Source organism: Pleurodeles waltl, chromosome 1_1 (genome assembly GCF_031143425.1).
Source record: "Pleurodeles waltl isolate 20211129_DDA chromosome 1_1, aPleWal1.hap1.20221129, whole genome shotgun sequence".
In the NCBI taxonomy this organism is placed as follows: domain Eukaryota; kingdom Metazoa; phylum Chordata; class Amphibia; order Caudata; family Salamandridae; genus Pleurodeles; species Pleurodeles waltl.
Genome location: NC_090436.1, coordinates 90,195,902 through 90,223,372, shown reverse-complemented (window position 1 = coordinate 90,223,372; position 27,471 = coordinate 90,195,902). Strand labels below are relative to the sequence as shown.

The following is a 27,471-nucleotide window of genomic DNA, read 5'->3' as shown; positions in this document are numbered from 1 at the left end:
CACTAGCAGCAAGCACTTGAGTGGAGCCAACTTCACGGAAACGTAGGAATCCATTGGAGAACCAATGAAAGGTGACAAACTGTCTCCCTTCTGGATTTATGCGTTTCAAAAGCTTCTTCACTTTTTGGAATATGCCCATTGATCAAGCGGGCGCAGACAGCCTCCGACTTCATCATCGTCTTTCTGAGGCTGTGGATGGAGAGAGAGAGGCCGCTTTGACGCTCGCCGCCATCACCTGACGTGATTTACGGCGCGCACTTCCGCCTGCCAGCTGCGTTCTTTTTATGCTGCCTTACAGGTATTTAAAACGAGCTTCAGTGTATTCTGAAGTATTATAGGAAGCTTTTATATTTATAGACTGCCAGTGCATAGCTCGAGTTCCAAATTGTCCAAAATATAAGAATAATAGAGACGACGGGAAACCTTGACCCCACAGGCTTCAGATTTGATGGGAATCTGCTCGTGTCAGCTGCCTTCCCTTGCTCATGGAAGCAGAGCCGTGTAAGGGAGCTTATTATTATTATTTTTTTTTTATATATATATATATATTTTTTGGAACATCCTCTCCTCTCACACCACCGTTGTGCGTTATATACTGGCTTCCTGTTAAGATTAGTTTTTTTTGCCTTTTTATACAGGGCAAACGTTCCCCAAGGGCATTAGGGAGTTTTACACGTGAGTATTCACAATATATTTGCAACAGTTTTTCATCCTGGAAACCCATGCAAAATAATTTCTGTGAAAGGTAGTAGTAACTGTGAGGGCCTTCCCCTTGTAGGAGATGGGAGGAAACGACCCTAAATTTAATAGGCACTTAAGAGAAAGGACTTAGCAAAAGGGAGAGATAATTTCCTATTGAAAAAAAGCGCAAAAAAGCACATTTCTCTCTCATTTGATGCCGATACATTTTTTCAACTGATGGAGTGTGAACATCAGGACCTTTTGCAAAGTCCTTTTGGGATTGATTGTGAATATTGAAAAATATATATGATCAAATGCAAAGAGATCGTCAGTAATTGGACTCAATGCTGGGTTCCGGGAGTGAAGATAGACTGTTACAGTGTTGTGATGTATTATTCAAGGTGTGTCGTCATCTCTGTCCTAAATTGGAAAAGGTTTGGGGAAGTCCTAATAGATAAAGGCATTGTTCCATATGCTGGGTGCAAAACACCTGTTGACTTGTGTTTTTTTTTATTTTCTGCACTTTTCTTGTCTCCAGTCTGATGGTGACTTGATTGCAAGTGTGCCAAAAGGCACAGCATGTGGTGAGATGGCCAGAAAAATAGGTTTGGGGCCTGTTCCGACGAATTTGTAGATGATGCAGATGGTTTTGAAGATGATGCTGGCTGGCAAGAGGACCAAGTGGAGTTCCATCAAGAAGGGAGTGATTTGTGCAGATTTCTTCAGGCCCTTGATAAGTGGTGATGTGGCATGTGGTGTACCTTAAGGGGGGCCAGCATGGAGTCTGGGAGGCAGTGGTGTAGAACATCAAGTTGCAAGAGGACAGAGCTGGAATGGCAGTCCTGAAGTCACTTCTGAGAGAAACAGTTTGATTTTCTGAGGTACAGACAGCTGGCACAAAGCTGTCTTGGTTTTCTCTGCAATGTGTTCCTTGCGGTTGATTTCAATGACAATGCATTGGGTAAAAGAGTTTAAATTCATACACACTGATGTTCACGGTATGTCAGGTTTGACTAGTTGTTGCTTGTTTCTTTTGGCAAATAGTAGGGCTTCTGTCTTGATGGCTTTAAACTTCCAGTAGGAGCCAGACTAGGGATGAAAAGAGTTTCTGCAGAGAGCACTTTGATGATGAATAAGAGCAATATGTCATCTTTTTAGAAGGCGTCCTTGAGGGAGTTGACGATTTTGGAAAGGTCTGTAAGAGACAAGGGTTTGAAGGATCACCATTACAGTTGCACCATGTGCACCCAGAATTGCTTTTCCAAATAAGATGCAGAGCTGCTAAAAGCAGTTATTGCTATGTCATAAGCAGTAGCGGCTCGCAGTGAGCAGAAGGGGCGGGGTGGCGCGCGGGGTGGGAGATAAATAAAAATTACATTAAAAACAAAAAAAATAACACTTGCCTCCATTGCTGTGCCGCGCCGCTCCGCTCCTCTGCTGGCTGCAGGCACAGGCTCCCAGCATGCTCTGCGGCCAATCCTGATGCTTCCCAGAGCAGGTTCTGGATTGGCTGGGAGCGCCCAGCCAGGCCGCTCCCAGGAAGACTGCAAGCCTATGCTGGCTCTCTCCGGCCTGGCAAATGTGTTGCTGGGCTGTAGAGAGCCTACTGCGCATGTGTGTTTGGCCAGCCCAAGACAGCCGGCCAAACATACATGCGCACTCCCCCTCAATGCTCGTCACTCCCATGGTCCCGCCCCTTTTACCAAAAAACGATAATAAACAGAGTTTATTATCGTTTGTTGGTAAAAGGTTTGCAGCTGTCGCTGCTAGCGGGAGAGGCGACGCTCCTCCACCCTAGTGGAGGAGCCACCCCTGGTCGTAAGGTCTCTAGTAAAGCATAATGTTCTCCACTGTTGTGGCCTCCTGTTGAGATACACAACCGATCACAACAATTAAGCATACTTAAGCTGAGAAGAGGTTCTTGGCAGGTGTCTAAAAGTGAGATGGCTACTGACAATTTTAAGAGGTTAGTGTCCTGTAGCATTAGAACACGTTAGGAGAGAAAGCCTGAATGCCTGAAGTGGATTTCTTCACTTTCAGCACACAGCTGGGTGAAATAAAAAGAAATTGGAGAGGAAATACAGGCCTCATTTGTGGACATAATGCTTATAAACCAAGGAGAGCTATATAAATCTAATCTTATCAGAATTGAATGAAGTGTTCAGAGGAGGGGGTTAACATGATCACAGCTGTGGCCGATGATCCTATATGACGCGTTAAGGCTACAGCATGAGGGAATCACCACAAGGTTGGCCCCAACTGAAAAAATAAGCTAAATAAGTTACTTTTCTTATTAGATGTGGAGTCCTCTAGTGGTAAAATCTTATTTTGCCTGTTATACCGATCCTTCTGGCACCATCACTGTTTAGGGCAAGTGAAATGTTAAACAACACTCCTTCACATATTGCATAGATGCATGTTCTGCAAAAAAATTTGGAGGCTGTTTTAGCACCAACTCAAACAGTTATTAGGTAGCCAAATCTGACTGTTTCCACAAATATAAAAACATGTCACCCATTTCATATTTGCAGGGCCACTAGAATTATGCGGCAAGCAGGGCAAAATTATGCAGCAGGATTTACTTAATTATCCAGCAAGAAAATACAAAGTATGCAGCATAATGCGGCATATTTTGTGATGGTATCAGCTCATTATTTTGACATTTTACATTGTTAACACTGTCTGGACAAAGGTTTCACCTTGTTAGTACTAGTTTAACACCCAAATAATGCAATGTGCAACTGAAAGGTGAACTCTTTGCAGAGTTGCTTCCGTTGCACAGCAGCACTCGTTGCTACATCTTTAGTAACTTTTGATCCGTTTGAGCTAGAAGCAATTTTTTTGTTAAAATCTGCAAATTATGCACTAGATTGTGTATTATGTGGCAACCCCTAATTACATGAAAAACACAACAGAATCGCATAATTTCAGCTGCCCTGCATATTTGTGATTTGGCCATTAACATCTAAACTGGCCAATTCATGACTTTTCACAGCATTTCCTTTGTGTCCGGTCATCACTCATGTAGGCAACAGTGTTCTAAGCATTTTTCAAGATGAATACAAACTGTCTCCTAGGGAAACTGGGATGTCATGTAAGAGGCCAGTGCTTTGTGCAGGTCAAAAGAGCCGAGGTTGAATAAGTCGCATGCGTGGCAGGAGTACCTAATTTGTAAATAGAAAAACGTGCCGGTGCCTCTTAAACACCCAGCTGCTGCAATTAAATGTGCGAACAAGGAATACTGGGCCAGGGTAATCCTAAAACCATTTCGGGCCTCTTCAATCCATTTACAGCCACTCCCTGCCCCTTCAGCTCACTCTTGAGCTTTCTGCTTTCTTCCTTAGTGACACGTTTTCGTTTTTCTCTTCCTCCATCTTCCCCATGTGTGTCTTTTGCTCGCAGTAAATGCTTGACGCAGAAGAATAAGTGCCGGCCCTCAAAAATAAGTGCTGATGTTCCGCACCGGAAACAACAAGCACAAATTAAGCACTGCTGAGCAACACCGGAAAGAGCCTTGTCATGGCACAGAGATGTCAGTAATTCCCTCTTGCACATATCCGTCCGCAGGTCCGGCCTGCCCGCCTTCACCACCAGACATCATTGAGCCCACCTGGATTATCCACAATGCTTGCATTTTACTACGACGCTTGGCATCACCTCGCCCCTTTTCTTCAGATATGTGCCACTATCGCCATAATTTCAGCAGTGCATTGGTTCCCAGTTGTACGATGTTTATTTTATTTTTTGTTCAACTTTCTGTCTGTATTGAATCGTACTTTTTTCATTTTATTAGACATTTAACAATATATTTTGTCTTCGGTGACAAAAACGAAGGACTTGTCGTCTACTTAACCGATAAATATCCACTTTTATAACATTTGAAGTTATAAAAGCTGCTGTAAGCAGTGATGCATATAACACAATACTCACCTTAAATCATTAGCACTGTAGACTCTCCCATCTGCAACCAGTTAGTGGCCGATTAGCAAACTGCATTTCTTATAACTCTTGATGCACAGCAGCTGGTCATTTTCACCGATAAATTATAAAAAGAGAGACAACAGAAACTGTATCTATTGTCTGTATCTTCCTTTATTAAATATTTAATTGTTAAACACATAGTTTTCCAAATATATATATTGATAAAACTGAGACAATTAACCCTAATGCATCTAGGTCTACGCTGACCCTGCACGTCATGGAAATTACCAAAGTTTTTTGCTCCGAGGCAGCTCACGGTAACTGCATTGGCAGAAGATGTGGCCAGCCCTGTCACCGGCTTCGCTATTCCTGATTGGCCAAGAGAAGGGATCTATTGATGAATATGGGTTCATTTCACAACAGTGCCATGCTAACGATGCATTGATGAACTCTAATGATGTCTGGTGGCTGGACTCGCCACGCAATGAATCAAGCAGTTGACAGGCAATTCAAGCGACCATACTGTTGGCATGGCCATTCCTCTATTAGTCACATCCAGTCTCTGTGAATGGCTTCCCAGCGGATATCTGGACTGTTCAAGAAGCATCTGGACAGGTGGTCACCCCAGGGTACCTAATCGCTCGCCTTTTCCTGACACAAGCACCTGTTAGCGCCATTATGCTTTGCCACCTGAAGCCTAAGACGACTGACGTTGATGTGGAGTCAGCCAAGCATCAAATCTAAGAAGGGCTGGTTTCGGCTTTAAAGTTAGGAACAGCCTTGCACCTGGCACAGACCACCTACCTGAAAGAAAAACTGAGTGTAGTTGGTGGTGCAAACAAGTGCAAGGAGGAAATCAGCCTTCTCCGCAGGCATGTAGCACTCCAGGGGCCATATTACAAATACGGTGCATTTTCCAAAAGGTGCACCCTGCGCAAACAAGGAGAGGGTGACGTATTAGAATGACCGCGCATTCAAGTGAAATATGGAGCAGCTTTGAAGCAGCCATTCAGTTTTTCGCAGCGCAAGCGGCAATCCGCCTGCACTTTTAAGAGGGGTGAAGATCCCCTTGCAGGCAGGTGCAGGGAATGGATGCACCCGCCTGATAGTGGATGGACCCCCCTTCATCCCCTACACAGAGCTGCCATCAGGGTGCGCACTGATAGTGCGTCCCCTTTGTGTGGCGCACGGTCAGTGTGCCTCCTGAGAACTTATCTGCTTCAGAGACTCCATCACCTAGAGAACACACACACTCACCTGGTGCTTCTGGTAATGAAAAGGGTCACAAAACTCCAGTGCCCGCTTCACGGCACAGACTTTACGCATTCAAAAAGTCATATTTAAGGCTTTCTGCGTGAGCCAACGTGTTTTACGCAGGGCAACCTTCTTCACATGCCAGATATGTTCATCACATCCCTTCAACTTCACCCACCTCCTTTTAAAAACAAAATGGCCAGAAAAGTTATATCTGAACTCACACATTAGTCTTATCGATCACACTTTCAACACCCGTACGTGCCTCTGAAGAGCACCGACAATTCAGGAACTTGAAACCTTCCCTAGTTATGGTGCTAACAATTGTGTAGACATTGCATATTATCCTTTCAGTACCTGGAAGACACTTTTTGCATCAGAACAACACAGTGGCATGGAGCAGACTAGCTTCTCTGTTCTTCTGCGTTGATTAGTCAGCACTTGCATTAAAGTTGCACATAGATGCCCTCATTAGGAATGGCTACTAATGGGTCAAATTTCCCCACCACCAGAATTACTGATACTGGGTGTTCTGGTAACCTCAGAGAAAAGGAAAATCCAACCTTTTACAAGTTGGGCCCTTAAAGGCCAATAAGAAATGAAGAGTTACCCGTAAATCAGTAATTTCGGGTGCTACACCCCTGGTAATTTCTCATTTTTCCACGTCCTTTCACATGGAGATTTCGGATGTTTTCAGTAGCCAAGATCTCTGGGTGAAAGTATAGACATACAAGATGTTTTCACAGATCTCAGAATTCTATTGGTGCCGGTTACTGCTGTTACCGGCCTCCTTGGAACTAAGAGGGCACTCGTTCTGAGGACCTTAGTGAGTTATCACAGCTGCTTTTTAGATCTATTATCATTCACTGTTCATCACCTTGCTGCTGCCTGGGTGTTCAGTACTGATTGCTTAAATAAATAAACAATAGTTGGTCATTGTGGGGTGGGTTGCACTACAAAATATGAATATTTCACCCACTACATTGCTGACCCCTACAACATCAAACATCATTCGGTTACCTTGATGATGTTCGACGATTCAGTTATTGTCTACGTAGTGGATGCAACACTTTTCTCTTATGGAATGTGGCATACTGTATATTGCCCTCCCTGCAGTTGGGATCACTTTGCCATAGCTGAATTTGTTTAATTTGTATTAAAAAAAAAATCACAAAAGAACCTGCAGATGCCCGAAGTTTTTCCTTTAGAGAATGTCCCGGAAGCTACCAAATTCAGTTGGTGTATTACCAATACAATGCATTTTCCTTGTTTGCGCCAGGAGCACCTTTCAAAAGGTGCGCCCTGCTCAAACAAGGGGAGTACGCCATATTAGAATGAATGCGCTGCCCCCAGGGGCAGCTGCCAACTCGTGCTGCCACCTTGGCACATTCAAATACGGAGGAGCTCTAAAGCATCCGCTCTGCGTTTCTCTGTGCAGACGGCAAACCCAGGGGCGTAGGAGACAATACATTTCTGGGGGGGACAGGGACAGCCTTGGGGACTTTCAATCAACCCTATACAAATCGCTCGTTGTTTACGAACTGCAGGCTCCGATAAATATACACAATCATATATATTGGAAGTGAAATAGGGAGAAAGGAAGGCATGTTTTCACAGTCTGAAAGTATGTTTAATTGTTATTTACATTCACAAAGTAATTAGCTAAAATGTTAAAATAACATGTTGATTAACCTTGCATCTCCATGCACCAAGCAAATAAAGGTAAGAGGGTAAAAAGGAAGAACATACCCTTTGCGCCCCACACCCACCATGCTCTTCGCCTCATGCCAATTGGAACCGCACTGGAGAGATCAAAAGCGATTACGTACAAGAGTTGTAAACTGTGCTCTGAAACCATAGTTCTAATAACACTTCTACTCCTGTGTGTGATCTTGGGCAGCTCAGCTCCACATCAGTCATAACTAGAAGCATTTCAACTGAAGAAGCTCTTGCAGTTACAGGCTATACAAACATGGATTCTCTAATCTCTGTATAAACTGCAGTCACTAATTTCTCTAGAAACGGCTGTTTGTGATGCACCAAGTCACTGCGTGTAAAGAAAAGACATTCACTGATTATAAAGAAAAGACATCGGAAAATGACTATGACAGGGTTATTACAGTCGAGTTCTGACATTACAATGCCTTCTGCCAGAGGTAGCAGCCAAGGTAAAAGGCAGACCAGGTCACAGAGCATAATTAATGCAGCTGTTTAAAGCAAAAAATGGAAAGTTGCTTTTCTTTCTTCTGCTCTACTTTCATAGCTTTGAATGTTAGAAGCTATGCACTAAGGTTTTAAGTGGTTTGTGGGAAAGTTGGTGGTGTGACCATGTATTATATGGGGTAAAATACCCCCTGCGTACATAAGGATATTGCAAGTCACCTTAAAGTTCATACCTTATAAACAAGCATTGGCAAAGCCAATAAGTCTCGCCTATGCAAGTTCTATTGCCTTTACCAATGTGTTTTAGCGATGCTGTACACTAGCGAGACTACTATTCAGCATGGCTCAAAGTTAGTGGCATAAAGGAGAATGATGTGTCATCGACTGGTGTGGTGTAGTGTCATGGAGTAAGTAGAGTGTCCTAAAATGGAGCAGTAAACTAACTTCAAAGGAACAGGGGTCCCTTGAATAAAATGCAACACCACTCCCATAAACAATGATATTAAAGTAGTATGCAAATGGATTGTTTCATACATTTATTCAATCACAATATAAAAGATCAAATGTAGTGGGAAAACATCAACAGGGGAAATCGAGAAAGACTGGTATTCGGGCATTACACAAGTTATCTGGATGACCCAATGTCACCAATTACAAGAAAAATGTAAAAAGTAACCTATATAGTACAGTTGTTTGGAGGAGGCTGGCCTGGTTTGTAGTGGGTACCTATGGTACTTACACCTTATACCAGGTCCAGTTATCCCTTATTAGTGAAATGTAGGCAGTGTCTAGAAGCCAGGCTCTCTAGGGGTAGCTGTAGCCAAGGCTTATCTAGGAGACGTGCAGAGCTCATGCAATACCACTGTAGAGTCACAGCACTCACACACATGAAAGAAAATACTCAGTGTTACAAAAATAAAGGTACTTTATTTTAGTGACACAAATGCCAAAAATACCATAGAGACTATACTCCCTTAGGAGGTAAGTAATACACCAATTATATACACTAGTATGCAGCAATAGCAATAAAAAGTTAGAAAAGTGCAATTAGTGAAAATCACAATGGTTAGAAATGGGCCTAGGGTAAACACAAACCATATACTAAGAAAGTAGAATGCGAATGTCGGTTTCCCACCTAGACAAGTGTGGTGTGTAGAGGGGCGCTGGGAGTATTAGAAAACACCAAAGGTAAGTAATATAACCCACCTCAGAGCCCAGGAAAGCAGGAGTAAATGACAGTAACTTTCCAAGAACACACAAGAACACGAGAAAGAAGATAATGCAGGAACCAGAAGATACTTCAAGACACAAAGGGTGGATTCCTGGACCTAAAGACCTGTGGAAGAATGGGACTAGGCCCAAGAAGCACAGAAGAATCCAGGGAGGACAGGAGCCCCTGCTAACCCGAATCAAGGTGCAAAAGAAGAACCACTGGTGAAGAACAACAGTCAGTACTGCACCCAAGAAGATGGATGCGGGTTCCTGGTTGGTGCAGATGATATCCCACACCGGATGGATGATTGCAGTCTGGTTGCGTCGCTGGATTCTGCCAACAAACCTTGGCACACGCAAAGCTCACGGTTAGCGGAAAATGGCACTGCCTGGGACCAGGAGGGACCTGGTGGACTCTACCCAGGAGGAGGAGTCAGATGGGGCTCTCAGGAACTCAGAGAGCACACAGAAGACCAGCCAGTGCACACAGGAGTCCTCCAAAACAGGGACAAAGGAGTTGCAAAAGGAGGCCCACGCAGCACAAAAACAAAGGATCCCACACCGCCAGAGAACCGCTCAGGAAGCTGTACATTGCCGGAAGGAGTGCTGGGGGCCAGAGTTACATTGTGCACAAAGAATTTCATAGAAGGATGCCAACAAGCCTTGGCAACTGAAAAACACGTGGTGAACAGGGTTACTGTCATGCGTGGGAAGGCAAGCTCTTACCTCCACCAAAGCTGGACAGTAGGACGTCAGGACCATCGGGACCACTTCAGTCCACCACCCGTGATGTAGGATCCATGCAACTCAACAGGAGAGGGGACCCAAGCAGATGGTCGTCGTTGAAGAGAGGTGCCTGCTGAAGCAGGGGAGTGACTCCTTCACTCCAAGGGAGATTCGTTCATTCTTCTGGTGCAGGCTGAAGACAGGCTTTCCTCTGAGGATGCACGACCGGGAAACAGTTGCATATGCTGGCAAGAGCTGAAGGTACAATGTTGCAGAAGTCGTCTTTGCTTCGTTGTTGCAGTTTGTGGAGTTCCTGGAGGGTCCAGATGCAGTTTCTTCAGTGAGAAGGTGAAGTAAAGGATGCAGAGGATTCCTGCTGGAGTCTTGCAATCCGAATCTGAAGAACCTCTCAAAGGAGAGACCCTAAATAGCCATGAAAGGGGGATTGGTCAGCTAAACAGGTAAGCACCTATCAGGGGACGGCTCAGACACCACCTGCTGGCACTGCCCACTCAGATGCTCCCAGAGTTTGCTGCCAACTTGGAATCCAAGATGGCAAAACACAGGGACCCTCTGGAGGAGCTCTGAGCACCACACCTGGGGTGGTGATGGACAGGGGAGTGGTCACTCCCCTTTCCTTTGTCCAGTTTCGTGCCAGAGCAGGGACAGGGGGTACCTGAACCGGCGTAGACTGGATTATGCAAGGAGGGCACCAAATGTGCCCTTCAAAGCATTTCCAGTGGCCTGGGGAAGGAAGCTACCCCTCCCAAGCCTGTAACTCCTATTTCCAAAGGGAGGGGGTGTAACACCCCTCTCCCAAAGGAAATCCTTTGTTCTGCCTTCATGGGCTTGAGCTTCTCAAGCAACAGGAGGGCAGAAACCTGTCCGAGAGGTGGCAGCAGCTGGGCCTGCCTGGAAAACCTCAGAACGCTGGAATGGCAATACTGAGGGTCCTCTAAGGAGCCCCCAGAGTGCATAAAATCATACAACCAATTCTTGCAAAAGCCTTGGGTTATGATTCCAAAATGTTTGATACTAAACATACCTATGTTCCGAGTTACCATTATGTAGCTGGGAATAGGTAGTGACCTATTTCAAGTACATGTGTAAAATGGCATCCCGCACTCAGGAAGTCTGGGAAAATGGTCCTGGAGGTCGTGGGGGCACCTCTGCTAGTGAAGGGGTGCCCTCACACACAGTTACTCTGCACCCTGCCCTCAGGGCTGGAGGGCCTGCTATTGGGGTGACTTATAAGTGACCTGGTGCAGTGCAACTGGCAGTGAAAGGGTGCATGCACCTTTTCACGCAGGCTGCAATAGCAGTCCTGCAGAAGCCTTTGCATGGGCTCCCTATGGGTGGCAAAAGAAATGCTGCAGCCCATATGGATCTCCTGGAACCCCAATGCCCTGGGTACCTAAGTACCATATACTAGGGACTTATAAGGGGGCACCAATATGCCAATTTTGGGTGAAATACTGGGTTACCAGTATGCAAAAAACATAATTTAAGGGAGAGAGCATAACTACTGGGGTCCTGATTAGCAGGATCCCAGTAGACACACGCAAACACACTGGCAAATAGGCCAAATGTGGGGGTAACCAAGCTAGAAAGAGGCTACTTTCCTACAAGGTTAGCATCCACAACAATGATTTACAAGCTTTTATACACCGACTTTTACATGAATGACTCAAATAGTGAATCAAGAAGTCATTAGCTCATAGTACCTATGCTAATGCCAACTTATGTACAATATCACAAATTCAAGTCAAGGTACTTTGGCCGACAATATTTTGATCCCCTAGACAAGTATCAGGATCATCCTAAGCCTTCGTTAAGCTTGAGTTAAAAGGGTTACAGAGTGCTTGTAACCATAACGGCGAAGATAAATCGGACTCACGTCTCATATGAGTGAGAAGGCAATCAATGGAGATCTGAATCTCTAATCAAGCGCCAATGCCATAAAGTAGTATTAGAGTGGAGTAGTGTCACAGTGTAATAGAGTGTCATAGAGTGGAGTGGCAGAGTGTCGTAGAGTGGAAAGGCATAAAGAAGAGTGAACTGGAGTAGATTGAAGTAAAGTAACGTGAACTAGCATAGAGAAAGTTGGGTAGAGTGTTGTTGAGCACAGTACATTGTTGTATATTGGAGTGGCGTAGAGGGTTGTGCAGTGGCATTGAGCAGAGTATCGTAGATTGAAGTGGCATAGAGTGGTTTGGAGTGGCATACAGTGGAGTAAAGTGGAATGGAGTGGCGTATAGGGAGTTGTGTAGGGAGTTACAGAGTGGAGAAAGTGTTAGAGTTTAATGGAATAGAGTGTCAGAGTCTAATATCATGGAGTGTAATGTCATAGTGAAGTGTCAGAGTGGAGTTGGGTGGTCTAGAGTGAAGTGGCATAGAGTACAGTGGTGCAAACTAGATTGGTGTAGAGTGTGGTGGTATAGAGTGCATTGGTTTTGAGTAAAGTGGTGTAGAGTGCATTGGCGAATACTGCACTGGTTTAGCGTACAGTGCAGTAGCGTAGAGTGGTGAAGAGTAGAGGGGAGCACAGACTAGATTGCAGTGGTTCAGAGTACTGTGTCATAGAGTGATGCGGTGCATGGCAGAGTGGAGTGGTGCAAGGTAGAGTAGACTAGTGTAGAGTGCAGTGGTGGAGTGCAGTGATGCAGAGTAGAGTGGCATAGAGTGTAGTGGCATATAGTACATTGGTGTAGAGTGCATAGAGTGGCATATAGTTGAGCGGTGCAGAGTAGAGTGCCGTGGTGCAGAGTAGAGAGGAGTATAGTTCAGTGGCAGAGTGCAGTGTTGCAGAGTAGGGTGTCATAAAGGGCAGTGGTGTAGAGTAGAGTGGCATAGAATGCATTGGTGTAGACTGCAGTAATGCAGAGTAGAGAAGAGTGGCTTAGAGTACAGAGTAGATTAGAGTTGCATAGAGTGCCGTGGCATAGAGTTGATTGCTGCAGAGTACAGTATAGTGGTGAAGAGTAGATTGTTGCAGAGTGGAGCATAGTGATGTAGAGTGCAGTAGCATAGAGTGGTGCAGAGCAGATTGGAGTGGTGCAGGGTACATTGGCGTGGTGCAAGATAGATTAGACTGGCACAGCATAGAGTAGAGTTGCGTAGATTGCAGTGGCATAGAGGAGATGATTTCAAAGTAGAGTGAAGTGCCCTACAGTGAAGTGGTGTAGAGTAGAATACAGTGCAGTAGTGCAGAAAATAGTGCAGTGGGACAGAGCACAGTGGCATTGAGTGCAGTGGTGCAGAGTAGAGTGGCGTGGAGTTCAGTGGCAGAAAGTGCAATGTTGCAGATTAGAGGGTCGCAGAGTACAGTGGTGTATTGTAGAGTGACATAGAGTGCAGTTGCATAGAGTGCTGTGGTGCAGAGTACAGTGGCATTGAAAGCAGTGGAATAGAGTGCTGTGGGGCAGAGTAGATTGGCAGTGGGATAGAGTGCATTGGTTTTGAGTAAAGTAGTGCAGAGTGTAGGGGTGTAGTGTACAATGGTTAGAGTAGAATAGCATAGATTGCAGTGGTGTAGAGTGGAGTGGTACAGCATAGATTGCAGTGGCGTAGAGTGGCACAGAGTGGAGAAAAGTGGTGTAGGGTGCAGTGGCATAGGGTAGATTGTTTCAGAGTAGAGTGAAGAAAAGATAGAGAAAAGATAATATACTTCAATATGCTGAAGTATGTAATGATAACAACAACATAAATAATAACGCTAGGCATAACGGCCCAAAATGAAATATGGCTTCTCCCTGTTAGCCACGCTGTAATCAAGCACTTCATTACCTAGAAAACAAAACATTAAACATAAATGTTAGAAAAATATACCATTCTAAAAGCTAAATTGTTGTGTAAAAATGTAAAATCTGAGCTCAGTCTCGACTTCACTGTTTCATCAACTGGTGTGATCTTGGGCAAATACAAATATTGTGTTTCACAGAGTCTCCTTTCTAGCCTGCAGGCATCACGGTGAGTGGGACTCTGTTCTCTCTTTAGATCTTCCTCATTGTTTTGCAGCTCCTCTTGAAGGCATCCTGCAGTGCTCCTCTTCAAGGCAGCAGGTGACAGTAATCATCCAAAACTCTTTTCTCCTCCTGTGCCCTTTGTTCTTATGAGCACCCTTAGAACAGGACAAAAGGGCAGAGGGCGCAGGGGGCCTCCTGACTCACCTTCATTTGGTTACCATCAGCTTGGAGGATTTGTTTGTACAGGGCTATCGTAAGTAGCGCTTTTGTGCGCCAATGGCCCTCTGAATGACAGATGTGAGAGGGGAAATTATTGTGTCCCCTTGTCCCCCCCACCTTCGTCCCCCGTGTCCCCCACCCTCCAAAATCTGGGGGGGATACATCCCCCGCGTCCCCCACACTTCCTACGCCCATGGGCAAACCGCCTGCCCTTTTAAGGGGATGTCTGGACGGTACACAGGACCCCCTTCAACCCCTTCAGAGGGCTGCCATCAGGGGGCGCACTGACAACGCACCACCTTTTTGAGGCGTACTATCACTGGGCCTCCGAGAGCTTCTTTGCCTTCATGCCTGCATCCATAATACAGCATGGAAGCAGAGACAAAGGGATCCCCTCATTTGCATGATCTGCATGGGGTCACGCCACCATGCAAATAAGGGAAAGCACTCTGATGATTGCACTGGCGCCATAGGTGCACCAAGGCTATCTGTATTCCAGAAGGGGCCACACGAGTGGGCCACACAAGGGTTCTGTAATACCAACGTGTCCCTGGGTCTCACAAACCGACCGCAAACGCCTGTTGCGCCCTCGGAGCACTTTGTGTAATACGGTCCCGGGGCTGCATATTCGTCATTCAACATCATGCATCTTTTCTCCACCACTTATCATTTCCTTCCTCTTGCAGAACCATTTTACCCCCTGCTTTCTTTCTGTCACTCCATCTGTTTTCCTATCATTCTCATATTTCTTCGGTTTCTGCCCACCCCTTGTGCTAGGTGGAAGTTGAATGAAGAATAAAGTCCCAGCTCCCAAACATTACAGTGGTGAACCCCACCTGCAATCACCTGATTTAGGTGAAATGTAGAGCAGAGGTTGAAGCCCCCATCATTCTGCTGCCTCTGGTTGTAATCGGAAGCTGGGCTAGCCTCCAAGATGGTGCAGGATATTATATCCACACTACAAACCAAAATCTTCTCGAGGAGGCATGCAATAAAACTTTTGTTAAGTACTGCGGAGTGCACCGTCTCCAAATACATGTATTGCCTCCAGCTTCATTAGCACGACGAATCTGCCTCTTGAAATATGACCCAAAGGTTCTAGCGAAAAAAAAATAATAACATTTTAATAATTAATACGTCTATGAAAGCTTATTGAGGCATCTAACTTTAATCAATGTTATTTATTTGGGCACTGGTTTTCACCTCGCCGCCATTAGCCGTAGGTGGATTGAAACAGAGCGCAATTAAGCCCAAGCAGGAAATATTTTTAGTTAATTGCACTGTGCACCTTGGAGGTAATTTGAAGCTGCGGGGGACACAATAAGGATCGCAAATAGGAGCCAAGTAGTTAACATTAGCAGTGAGCATTACTTAACGGCAGATGGCCGGTGCAGCGTGGCGGCGTGTGCTGATTGCCGACACCGCTCCGCCAAGGCCAGAGGCCATTCATTGACCGCGAGCGAGAGAGGCTAATGGCTGCTTTCCACATCCTGTGGAAGTAGATACATACTTTCAAGAGCCATGCAAAGTGTTTCTTTTTCAATTGTAGCATTTCCCTTTTTGGGGTCAATTTGTGTAATTTGCAGCTTTAGGAGCCTTGTTTTCTGGCATATTCTCCATTTTGAGGAAGCCATTGGTAACACTGTGTTTCAGAAAGGCAACAAGGGTGTAAAGTCAGAAGAAGAGAGGCAAAGATGTTTTAGTGAAAGTATTATTTGTTTCAGGAGATGGCCCAACTACTCATCAGTAATCTTCATTGCAGAGTTCAAGTTTTTCTCGATGCACTGTTTGTATTTCCCACCCTCCGAATTTCTTGGGCAAATCACACTTACAGTTATAGCTTGATATTTGGTTTAACAGTCACAGTTTTGGCTTGTTATAGTTTATAAGAACCACAGTTTTGACATGATAATGGAACAAAACAGCTAAAGTTTCAGCTTGGTGTTGGTATATAACAGCCACAGTTATGGTATTGTATTGGTACATTATAACCAAAGTTTCAGCTTGGTACTGGTACATCACAGGCACAGTTTTGGCTTGGAACTGGTATATCACAACCACAGTTTTGGCTTAGTATTAGTACTTGGTGTCCACAGTTTCTGCTTGGAACTGGTGAATCACAACCACAGTTTTGATTCGGTATTGATATATCACACCATCAATTTTGGTTTGGAAATTAATAACCACAGTCTCAACTTAGTATTGTTATATTAAAGTCATAGTTTGGGTTTTTGAGACATCACAGCCACAGTTTTGGCTTAGTACTTTTATAGCTAGAGTTTCTGTTTGGTATTGGTATATCACTGTAACAGTTGTGGCTTAGGATTGGTATATCACATCCAGAGTTTTAGCTTAGTATAAGTATATTGCAACTGGCCCCAGATTGATATATCACATCACAATTTAGGTTTAGCATAAGTATATCCCAACCACTGTTGTAGCTTAGTATGATTATATCATAACCCCAGTTTCGGCTTAAGATTGGTATGTCCCATCCACATTCTTGGCTTAGTATAAATATATCCCAACCACAGTTTCGGCTTAGAATTGGTGTAGCCCAGCCACCGTTTTGCCTTATTATTGGCATAGTACAGCTACATTCTCACTTAGGTGATTTCACCTAATACTTCTTTAATCCATCATCAGGTACTCCCTGCCTCTTTACCTCGACCTTGCAGGTTCTTTTTCATCCTGTTTTCTCCCTTTGTCACTGGTTCTCTGCCTTTCTCTTTCTCTTCCTTATTCTCTTCCTCTTGTGTTTTACTCTCATTTGCTCTGCATCAAAGTCTGTTCAGGAAAAATAAGTGCTGGTCCCCACAAAGTGGGTGGTGGGCCCTACCTGCAACCCATGGCCCAAATTAAGCACTGTTGCCACACACAGAAATCGAATCCTCGATTTTGAGTGCATGGAATGACCTCTTTCAAATTTGAACATCTTTTTCTGACTCTAAAGTTATGATTGGTCTGTAAATATCGTTCTTCATTCCCCCCAATCTCTGGCATTACCTTTAATTTCTTCTTTGTTTTTACAGCACCTTATAACTAGATCCTCTGTTGGTAACTGAAGGTCTTTATAGGTAAATAAATATATAATATAGAAGTACTCTCTATTTTGGGGATTAATGTGAGTAAAGAGGCAGACAAGGAATGTAGCAAAACTATATAAGTGAAAAGTGAGAAAACGTGTCCTACATGATACTGAGAAAATAAATGAAAATGTTCAGAAACAAGACAAAGAACCCTAAAAAAAAAAACATAATTTAAGAAAAGTGGTGCTGCATTAAATGCAGCGCCACTTTTCTTGTGCCCCTTAGCGCCCCCCTAATGCCACCATGTGTGCACCATATTAGACACCATGGCGCAGGTTAGGGACAGTAGATTCAAAATTGTTGATGCTATTGTTGTACTTTGCAGGATTAGCGCCAAAACTTTTGGCGCTAATCCTGCAAAGTACATGGAGGCCCATTATAAATAAGGGTGTGCCTCCTTTTAATGCCTGCTCTCTTCAGGTGTTAAAAAATGGCGAAAAAAATGGTGCAGTGGAATCTTAGAGATTCCACTATGCCATTTTTGCAGTCCCCCTAATGGGGAAACGCCCTCCTTGCATACGTTATGCCTGGTGCAGACATAATGTGGCGCATGGGGTTACAAAGTGGCAAAATGCATGCATTGTGCCACTTTGTAAATATGGCACGGCGAATTTGGCCTTGTTGAGCCACATTAGCGTCATACAAAATGATGCCAATGAGGCACTACAGTAGGCCCTCTTAAATTTGGGCCTAAGTAGTTATAGAAGTATGTATCTATGTATGTGTGTGGTATTTGTACTGTTTAATTGAGTTCAAAGGAAGCAGAGCTGTACAGTGCATGATGCTGATAGCCAAAGTTGACTTAATTTCAAGATGTTGTGTTCTTTAAAGAGGAAGGTGTTCAGCCCTTTCCTAAACTGGAGCAAGGTTGTGTGGTCCTGAGGAATTTAGAGATATCATTTCAGATCCTGTGTGCATAGATGGGGAAAGCTTATTGTCTTGGTTTTTGTTCTATTTTTGCCTTCCTTTGTCTCCAGTCTCATGGTGCCCCAGTTGTGGGAGTAGAGAGACCCTCCAGAGAAGGTGATAACATCAAATACTTTGTATTAGATGTGAGTAACCACAGCCTTTCTGAGCATAACAGTCCTACCCAATGGCCAGTGCTTAATTTGTAAAGAAATCGGTGCCAAGGCCCTCATCAGGACACCACTGCAGCTTGCACCGTCCATTGCACCTGCCAATGACCTTGCCTACACAACTACTAACCATAATTGTCCTACAAGTATGACAATTCAGATTATTCCAAGCCCTCGAAGCTATAAAAATGGCTTAGCTGACAGGTATTAGTCATTTTACATACATATTGAATTAATAAACAATGATTGTTGTGCTCATTTCTAAACTAGACAAACAGCGCCACCATGTGACAGACTGTTATCAGTGCTGGTGTTTTAGTGCCAGTGCTGAGCACTGGAGACCACTTGCTCAAATTAAGCACTGTGAGTGGCCCTTCTCCAGGTCTAAGGAAGCTGCCTGCTTTTAGCAAGGGTTCAGCCAGATTAAGGCGACAAGCACTCTATAAAGATGATCCGAGCATTACAGTGTATGGACTGAATGTATGTGATAGAATGGTTTACTACCATGAGGAATGCCACCTCTCTTCCCAGAACTCCTGCACCATCTGCCCTATGCATTTTGTGACAAAGCATTTCTAAGAGACAAATTTCACCCTCTAGTAGCTCCTTGCTTCTGTCTTAGAGATCAGCGTGATGAAAAGAAGCCGGAGATGTAATGTTTTGAATCCACACTCTGGTTTGGAGACATATGAACTGTTTATGAAATCCTCAAATGCATAGAAAAGCGTATACAATAACAGAATCTGTGAAATAGCAACAACAGATTTCAAGATTGGCTGTAGATTCACAAAGAAACATGATTATAGTCAGTAATCTCAGGGACAATGTTCTGGACCATGGAGTTTTGCAGATTCTGGTGAGAACTACTGATTGCAAAGGGCAGGGATGGCTTCCTTTTGTATATTGGATTTTCTCATACATTTTCTAGAAGGTCACGAAATATAGATCATCACACATTATTATTATTGTCTGCGAAGAATTAATATTCATCCTTTGCAAACCAAATGATTCATTCTGTATTTCTATGTGTTGTAAAACATGCAGGAAATGCAGGGATGTTCAAAATGTAACCATAGAGCCATTAATTTTATCTTGAATTGGTACGAAAGAGGTATATTATTAATATTGATTAAGGAACATATCTAGTGAAGGTGTGCTAGCATAAGTCTTAAAATTGTTTTTGTCATACGGCACGCATTCCATTTATCATCATCCATCCATGCAAATGCACTCAGTAATGCATGTGCCTCGGCTAGGTCACTGCAGTGCAATGGGACCAACACGTCATTATTTCTCTTCATACAGATTATATCTACTTTTTAAAAACATAATCATTTTAAAATCCATATTAATACCAACACAGGTCCTATGAGCAAAAGGAAGCATATCTTTGAAAAATACAGTGGTTTCAACACTCTTTATTAATTCTTACAAGTGTGTCTTCATCAGGACTTTTACAAAGAATCCTGACATTGTGGTCATACTTGCAGTTCTGTTGTAGAGTGAGGGAGGAAGAAAAACATCTTCATATAACTGATCACATTCTTTTATTTAAGTGATGTCTCAGCCTGCAGTTGGTTTGCATGTAAGTGAATAGCAAACATGAACAAAAGCATGCTGACTATTCATTTTTGCCTGATTGAATATCCCAAGCGTTCAGGTGCTGCATTGATGATATGGAAACCGAGGTGCAAATGAGTGAACTGCTGTGCCAGCAACTCAAGCGCTAAACAGATGTTTACTTTTAGAATAATAAATGGTACTTGCTAGGTGATCCATTCACTAATGGCTCATCATTTCCGATGTATGTACTGTGGGATCTACCGTGACATACTGGTACTGCTGGGCATTGCTATGGTAGGAAACATCAATCCATCGGGGCCCATAATATCTATCGTGTCTGCTCCCAGTCTGCACCAGGGTATACCTTGAAATGTGTGCACCAGGTGCAAAACAGGGAAGTGCACCCTGTTATAGTTAATGCACTGTCCCCACTGCACACTTGCGCCTGCCCTGGTACTAGTGCTCTAGTGAAAGGCTGCTTTAAGCAGCCAGTCAGCATTTTACTTAACAGGCAGTGCAAGTGATTGACACCTCTCTGTGGTGCACAGTCAGTGCTCCTACTGACAGCCTCTTTACCTGGGTGCCTACGTCTATAACACAGAGCAGGCGCAGAAGCAAAGTGTTCCCTCATGTGCTTGGAAACACACCCCCTTTGCAAATGAGGGAGCATCACTCCCCGTGAGGTTGCACCGGCGCTACATGTGCACCAGCACAAAGTGTATCAAAGAAGGGGCCGCACATGCATTTGCACTTCTATTGTGATGCCAAAGTTCCCCAGGGTGTGGAGAGAGGGTGCAGATGACTGTCGTGTCCTGAGATAGTTTGTGCAATACGAAGAATGGTAGCGCCAAGAAAATACCAGGGGCTGTGTTACATAAAGTGTCCCAGGGCACCACTGCCTTCACTGCCTTATACAGGGAGTGCAGAATTATTAGGCAAGTTGTATTTTTGAGGATTAATTTTATTATTGAACAACAACCATGTTCTCAATTAACCCAAAAAACTAATTAATATCAAAGCTGAATATTTTTGGAAGTAGTTTTTAGTTTGTTTTTAGTTTTAGCTATGTTAGGGGGATATCTGTGTGTGCAGGTGACTATTACTGTGCATAATTATTAGGCAACTTAACAAAAAAAAATATATACCCATTTCAATTATTTATTATTACCAGTGAAACCAATATAACATCTCAACATTCACAAATATACATTTCTGACATTCAAAAACAAAACAAAAACAAATCAGTGACCAATATAGCCACCTTTCTTTGCAAGGACACTCAAAAGCCTGCCATCCATGGATTCTGTCAGTGTTTTGATCTGTTCACCATCAACATTGCGTGCAGCAGCAACCACAGCCTCCCAGACACTGTTCAGAGAGGTGTACTGTTTTCCCTCCTTGTAAATCTCACATTTGATGATGGACCACAGGTTCTCAATGGGGTTCAGATCAGGTGAACAAGGAGGCCATGTCATTAGATTTCCTTCTTTTATACCCTTTCTTGCCAGCCACGCTGTGGAGTACTTGGACGCGTGTGATGGAGCATTGTCCTGCATGAGAATCATGTTTTTCTTGAAGGATGCAGACTTCTTCCTGTACCACTGCTTTAAGAAGGTGTCTTCCAGGAACTGGCAGTAGGACTGGGAGTTGAGCTTGACTCCATCCTCAACCCGAAAAGGCCCCACAAGCTCATCTTTGATGATACCAGCCCAAACCAGTACTCCACCTCCACAATGCTGGCGTCTGAGTCGGACTGGAGCTCTCTGCCCTTTACCAATCCAGCCACGGGCCCATCCATCTGGCCCATCAAGACTCACTCTCATTTCATCAGTCCATAAAACCTTAGAAAAATCAGTCTTGAGATATTTCTTGGCCCAGTCTTGACGTTTCAGCTTGTGTGTCTTGTTCAGTGGTGGTCGTCTTTCAGCCTTTCTTACCTTGGCCATGTCTCTGAGTATTGCACACCTTGTGCTTTTGGGCACTCCAGTGATGTTGCAGCTCTGAAATATGGCCAAACTGGTGGCAAGTGGCATCGTGGCAGCTGCACGCTTGACTTTTCTCAGTTCATGGGCAGTTATTTTGCGCCTTGGTTTTTCCACACGCTTCTTGCGAACCTGTTGACTATTTTGAATGAAACGCTTGATTGTTCGATGATCACGCTTCAGAAGCTTTGCAATTTTAAGAGTGCTGCATCCCTCTGCAAGATATCTCACTATTTTTTACTTTTCTGAGCCTGTCAAGTCCTTCTTTTGACCCATTTTGCCAAAGGAAAGGAAGTTGCCTAATAATTATGCACACCTGATATAGGGTGTTGATGTCATTAGACCACACCCCTTCTCATTACAGAGATGCACATCACCTAATATGCTTAATTGGTAGTAGGCTTTCGAGCCTATACAGCTTGGAGTAAGACAACATGCATAAAGAGGATGATGTGGTCAAAATACTCATTTGCCTAATAATTCTGCACTCCCTGTAGATGGGGACAAAGAGACAGTGCTCCCTCATTTGCATGATGCCACAACCCCATGCAGATAATCAAGCGCCCCTTGAGATCACAGCAGTGTTACACGTACTCGGGTGCAATCTCAATCACAGAAGGGACAGCACAAGATTCTGCAGCCTCTTTTGTAATGCCAAAGTTCCCAAGGGTGCAGGACGCATGTGCAGGAGTCCGTTTTGCCCCTAGTTCCAAGGATAATAGCACTTTTTGTGTAATGCCAGTGCAGAAACAACCAGAGGAAAGAGCTTATTTGGATAAGTGACATTGCACATGGACAGACCCAGTGGACAGGCCTATCATGAAGCTCTCACCTCTGTCGTCATATTATTTTGCATGAGGGTGTAGCTGATGAAAATGTGGGCGGTCCCTTCAGATACTAACAGTCCAGCGCATTTTGGTATTAGGAAGGTGGAAGAAGACCACATAGCACCTAGGTTTAGACCAACTTTGCTGTAATGTCAGTGGCATGTATATTGAGCATTAGCTGGTTTCAGTGAGATCAGGCGGGGTAAGGAAAATACCTGGGGTACCCTGCAGGCCCCAGGGGAGGTGGAGACCACGTGGCCAGCACAGACATGGCCACAGGATCAGGAATCATGCTGCTGGCGGGGCGGTACATTCATTCTAAGGTGTGCCCATAACATTACTGTATTCTATACAAACAAATATTTTTTTTAACTTTAATTACCCATATGTATTTATTCTTTGTATTTGCGGTTCTTCTGTAGCAGGGACATCACCATCAGAGAGCCAAGGAAAATGGTCTCAAATCCAAATGATTGGCTGTAGAGTTAATTTAGAGATTTTGCAATAGATCTTTGTTCTCTCATTCCCATGAAGCGCTTGACAGCATAAGAGGACCGGCTCCACTGTGTCTCCATGAATGTTCTCTGTTTTCCATATGTCCATGTGTGTCTGTCTCTAGGCCAGGCTTCGGCCATTTTATCCATCTCTGTTTTCCTTTTCTTTTACCATTTGATTGCAATAACATGTCAGAGCGACCCAGTGTGATGCTGTGTTAGTACCTGATTTCCTTTCCTTCCCTTCCCAAAGAAAAAAAAAATATTAAAAACCGAAAAAAAATCTTTTCTTCTTTTGTCATTCAATCAAATTCCAACCTAAGCAGAGCCTGTCATTCTCACCACAGTCTCGCGCTGAGCTACTGTAGGAAAAAGTTCACGTAGTGACGTGACAGTGGAGAAAAAGAGCCCCCCCAGTCCGTAAGTGCATCAACTAGAAGTTGAAGTGTGACATGATGGCGTCATGTAACAAGCTAAAGAATTTGGGTGCATGACATGCCGTCAAGTTTCGTGGAGGTGCCGTGATTGAAGCATTTTTTCTTGGATGTTGTATCAGTTGATGATTGGCCAGTCATGATCACGTGTGCCTTTTCCTTATTGTTTTCTTTTAACTATGTGCTGCCACAGTTTTGCCGTGCTCATGTCGTTTCCTGAACTATATATTCTATATTATTTTTTATGCTTGCGGTGTTTTTTTTTGTTTTTTGTTTCTTGTCATGTTTATGCTTTTTTTAGATGTCATTTAGAAAAATAAAGATGGTTTTAAAGTTCCTGGTGTTTTGAATCGGCCCCTTTCTGAAAAAAATGGTAAAATGCCTTACACCGTAAGGAATGTATCAACCAATCTGATGGGTTAGCTCAAAATTGCCAATCAGCTGAAGGGATTTGATTGGTTAATTCAAAAAAATAATAATCAATCAATGAGATTGGGCTTTTTAAAGCTGCTTAAGAATGGAGTCAACCAATTTGATTGGTTAATCTGAGCCTTATGCACACTTGCAGTTTTTTACAGATTTGGGCCTAGCGTGCTTCAAATAACGTAACCGAAAGGTAAAATGCGTGGTTGGTTTGGTATTTTTTGCATTTGAAACTGTTGTGGTTTATTCTGTACATGTATATTCATATTTTACTTTACTGGAAAATTTGGGGGCCTTTTTCAATTGCTATGTTTCAGGTTATGCTGAATGACACACCCAAACACTAATTTATACTTAAAAGTAACACAAAACAGAATTAACCATTCTTGTAGAGAGGACAGTAACCTGTTCTTGCCCACATTTCTAAATCTTTGCTCACCTAGATATGTCAGCTAAACTAAATTTTGTTTTGTGTTCTACCCAAATCACTATTAAAAAGACAAAGAATGCGTCTTTTTTTATTACAACTGAAAAAGGGTCCATGACTAGTCTTTTATTTCTGTTTATATTCGATGTTGTCATTGTTCAGACTGCTGTGTATGGTTTGCTGTTTGATGAATCAACAGTGCTGAAAAAACCTGCCAGCATGGATTGATATTCCGCATGACACTGCCACGGAAGTGAGCCTTTCCAGTTCTAGTCCCTCGACTTAATAAATCAGCGAGGAGTATACCAGGCGAACCTGCTTGCAAGGACAAGATAAGAGCCGTGCCTTCTAATCCTTAATGATTAAGCATCAATTTCAAATGTCAAGACTAGGCAGATCACGATTACAATTTATAGAAAAAATAAATCTTTTTTAATAAAACATTTGCTCTACATTTTTATTTCCAATCACTTGGATTTGGCTCGACAAAACAATCCTGCCTGTTATGTGGGCACGTTCAGGCTAATTCTGCCTCTGTAGTAAAAAAAAAAAAAAGTAAAATAGTTAATTTTGCCATTACTTGATGCAAAGTCATTCCCATGACTGGCCACAAAATGGAGGAACCCTGGGCCATGTTTCGCAAACACTACCTCGGACACACAAAATGGCCAAGCTGTTTGCTAAACAGGGCACTGAACAGTATGTGCCTTTTTTGTTAAACATAGCAACTTAGTTACTCTGTGTCTCTGAACATGCAGTAGACAGTGTTTGCCACACGTAAGCACTACGGAAATATCTCTCGAAATTGCTTTCAGAGAAGGGCATTTAGTGTTTGTGAGAACAGCCCTTGCTAAAATAGTTCTGAGGTAATGGGACCACTTGGCCTCCACAGCAAAAGTAGATCTGCCAACCTCCTGATTCTCTGATAAGACAGGGCTTGTGGTAGAAGTTGAGATGTGCATTTTAGTAGACCGATGTTGCATGAGGTGAGTCCCGCTGTTTTATGATGTAATGGATAAAGTGGTTGGTTATATTTCCCCACCCTAAGATGGCGGAGAGCTGGACGGTCTGGTGTGAATCTCAATTGCCAGTTTAACACTCTTTAAGATTAGATACCTTTAGCGTAAATGAGACATAGTGATTTGCACTTAATTGTTCATCATGACTGCGACTAACTCGCTAGATTAAAACTCACCACAGCTTCGAAAACATCATTCTTGCTCTTAGGGAGTCTTCAGTTTCTATATTTTTCTATATTTAGACTGCATCCCCACCCCCTTCTTTCCTAACTCTTTTATTTCTTTCTTTCTCTCTCTCAGGGCAGGAACTGACTGTGCCACATTAAACAAAATAAAAATTACATATATAACTATATGAGCGAGACATGTTGGATAACACCTTCGACATATCGGCAAGCTACCAGTCGTACTGAAGACATCAGACTATTCTCTCTTTGATTGTTAAGACTGTCATATTTCGTTGATGAAAAGTATCACGTCTGCTGACTGGAGGGACAAGTGTTTGAGAAATCGGGCAGAATCCAGAGAAACCAGGATTTCTGAAGAGATATCACTGCAGAGGCTGTTTTCCTTCAAAACAGGAAATGCAAAACATGAAAACTGACAAAGGAGTGCCTGTTTGCCACCGAGTATGCTTTTGCCATGCCGACCAAGCTGATGGTCGCTGTAAGCATCTTATCTGTCATTCCTTAGCTGTTTAGGGACCAAAGGACCAAAATTTTTATCACAAACGTGTAGCTGTATGTAAATTATGAAAGCTCCTTCCTTTTTGTCTTGGCTGTTCTTAAAACAGTCTGAGAGCAATTATATGAAATATGTAAAAAAAATAATATTAATGCTTAAAATGCTTTTAAAATGGCAAGATAATAGTTCTTTGATACTTTGAGAGGTTCTTTGGTTACATTACTTAAAGTGTGAAAATTTCATATGGTTTTATGTACAAAGTAAAGACTGAATGATATTGGTGAAAATGGATGGCTATCATTAAAAAGCAAAAAAGAGAAAAAAAGAAAAGACCTATATAGAAAGATGGTGTAGTGATAAGGTTTGTAAATGCTTCAATCTCACCCCATTTCAAATCCTAATAGTTGTACAGAATTTAAAAGAAAAGTTTAAAATACCTATATAATAGAAAAAATTTAGAGAGCAAGAAAAAAGGCAAAAAAAAATACATAGAAAATAGCATTACTGCTAAAACAAAGATGTTGTAGAATTGTAATTCTTTTGTAGAGTTTAGACTGAGCATAAATTCCTACTCTGCCAATTGCTGTTGGGTGCTTGTATTAACTGAGGAGACTAAAAGGCTATACTGGCAGCTTCTTTAACTGCAAGCATTCCAGCTATAAAAAAACAATTCTTGTAGACAATGCAATGAAATAAAAAAAGCTAAGGTCTTTTTATCAGAGTTAGCTCTAACTTGAAGAATGACATAGCTGTATTGCTTCATATCTTCATTAAATGCTATCTGCAAGTTTTACGATCATTCTCTGCTTCAGTAGTTTCCACATTTGTTCTAGATCTTCAGGGCAAGGAATAGCCTAGAACCATACTATTAAAAAAAAAAAAAAAAACAATCTTTAAAGAATTTCTGAAACTGTTTACAAGGAATTTTGAAAAACAGGGGATGTTCCAAACGATGCTGACTCTGTTTTTCTGTAAATAAATTTGCATATTTTGTAGGACTTTTAATTGTAATGATAGAGAAAAACAAGGACAACTATTTAATGAAAGCACGATATTTATCTTTGGTAATTGACTTTAGAGCAGTCAAAAAAATCACAATTATTTAGAAAGATAATATTAATTAGAAAAAACAGTGAATTATTTAAAAACACATATATTTTAAAGTATATCATATTTATGTATAATTTATTTCCACTGTATGAATGCTTATGTTGTACCTTTTAAGGACCTCACAGGTTTTAGTTGAATTGAAATGAGTACATTGAATTCATTTTTATACAGTATTAGTTTATCTTTTATTTAAAAAGAAAGA

The 27,471-nt window shown here is 42.8% G+C and overlaps 1 protein-coding gene across 8 annotated transcripts in view; it reads left to right on the top strand.

Annotated features, from left to right (window-relative positions):
• Nucleotides 1-27,060, top strand: part of CELF4 (CUGBP Elav-like family member 4) — a 1,197,256-nt gene extending 1,170,196 nt beyond the window's left edge. For all 8 annotated transcript variants that reach the window (XM_069218773.1, XM_069218769.1, XM_069218589.1 and 5 more), the window contains one exon: nucleotides 25,776-27,060. The gene's annotated coding sequence lies outside the window, so the exon portion shown is untranslated. The remainder of the gene's footprint in view (nucleotides 1-25,775) is intronic.
• The last annotated feature ends 411 nt before the right edge of the window (nucleotides 27,061-27,471 follow it).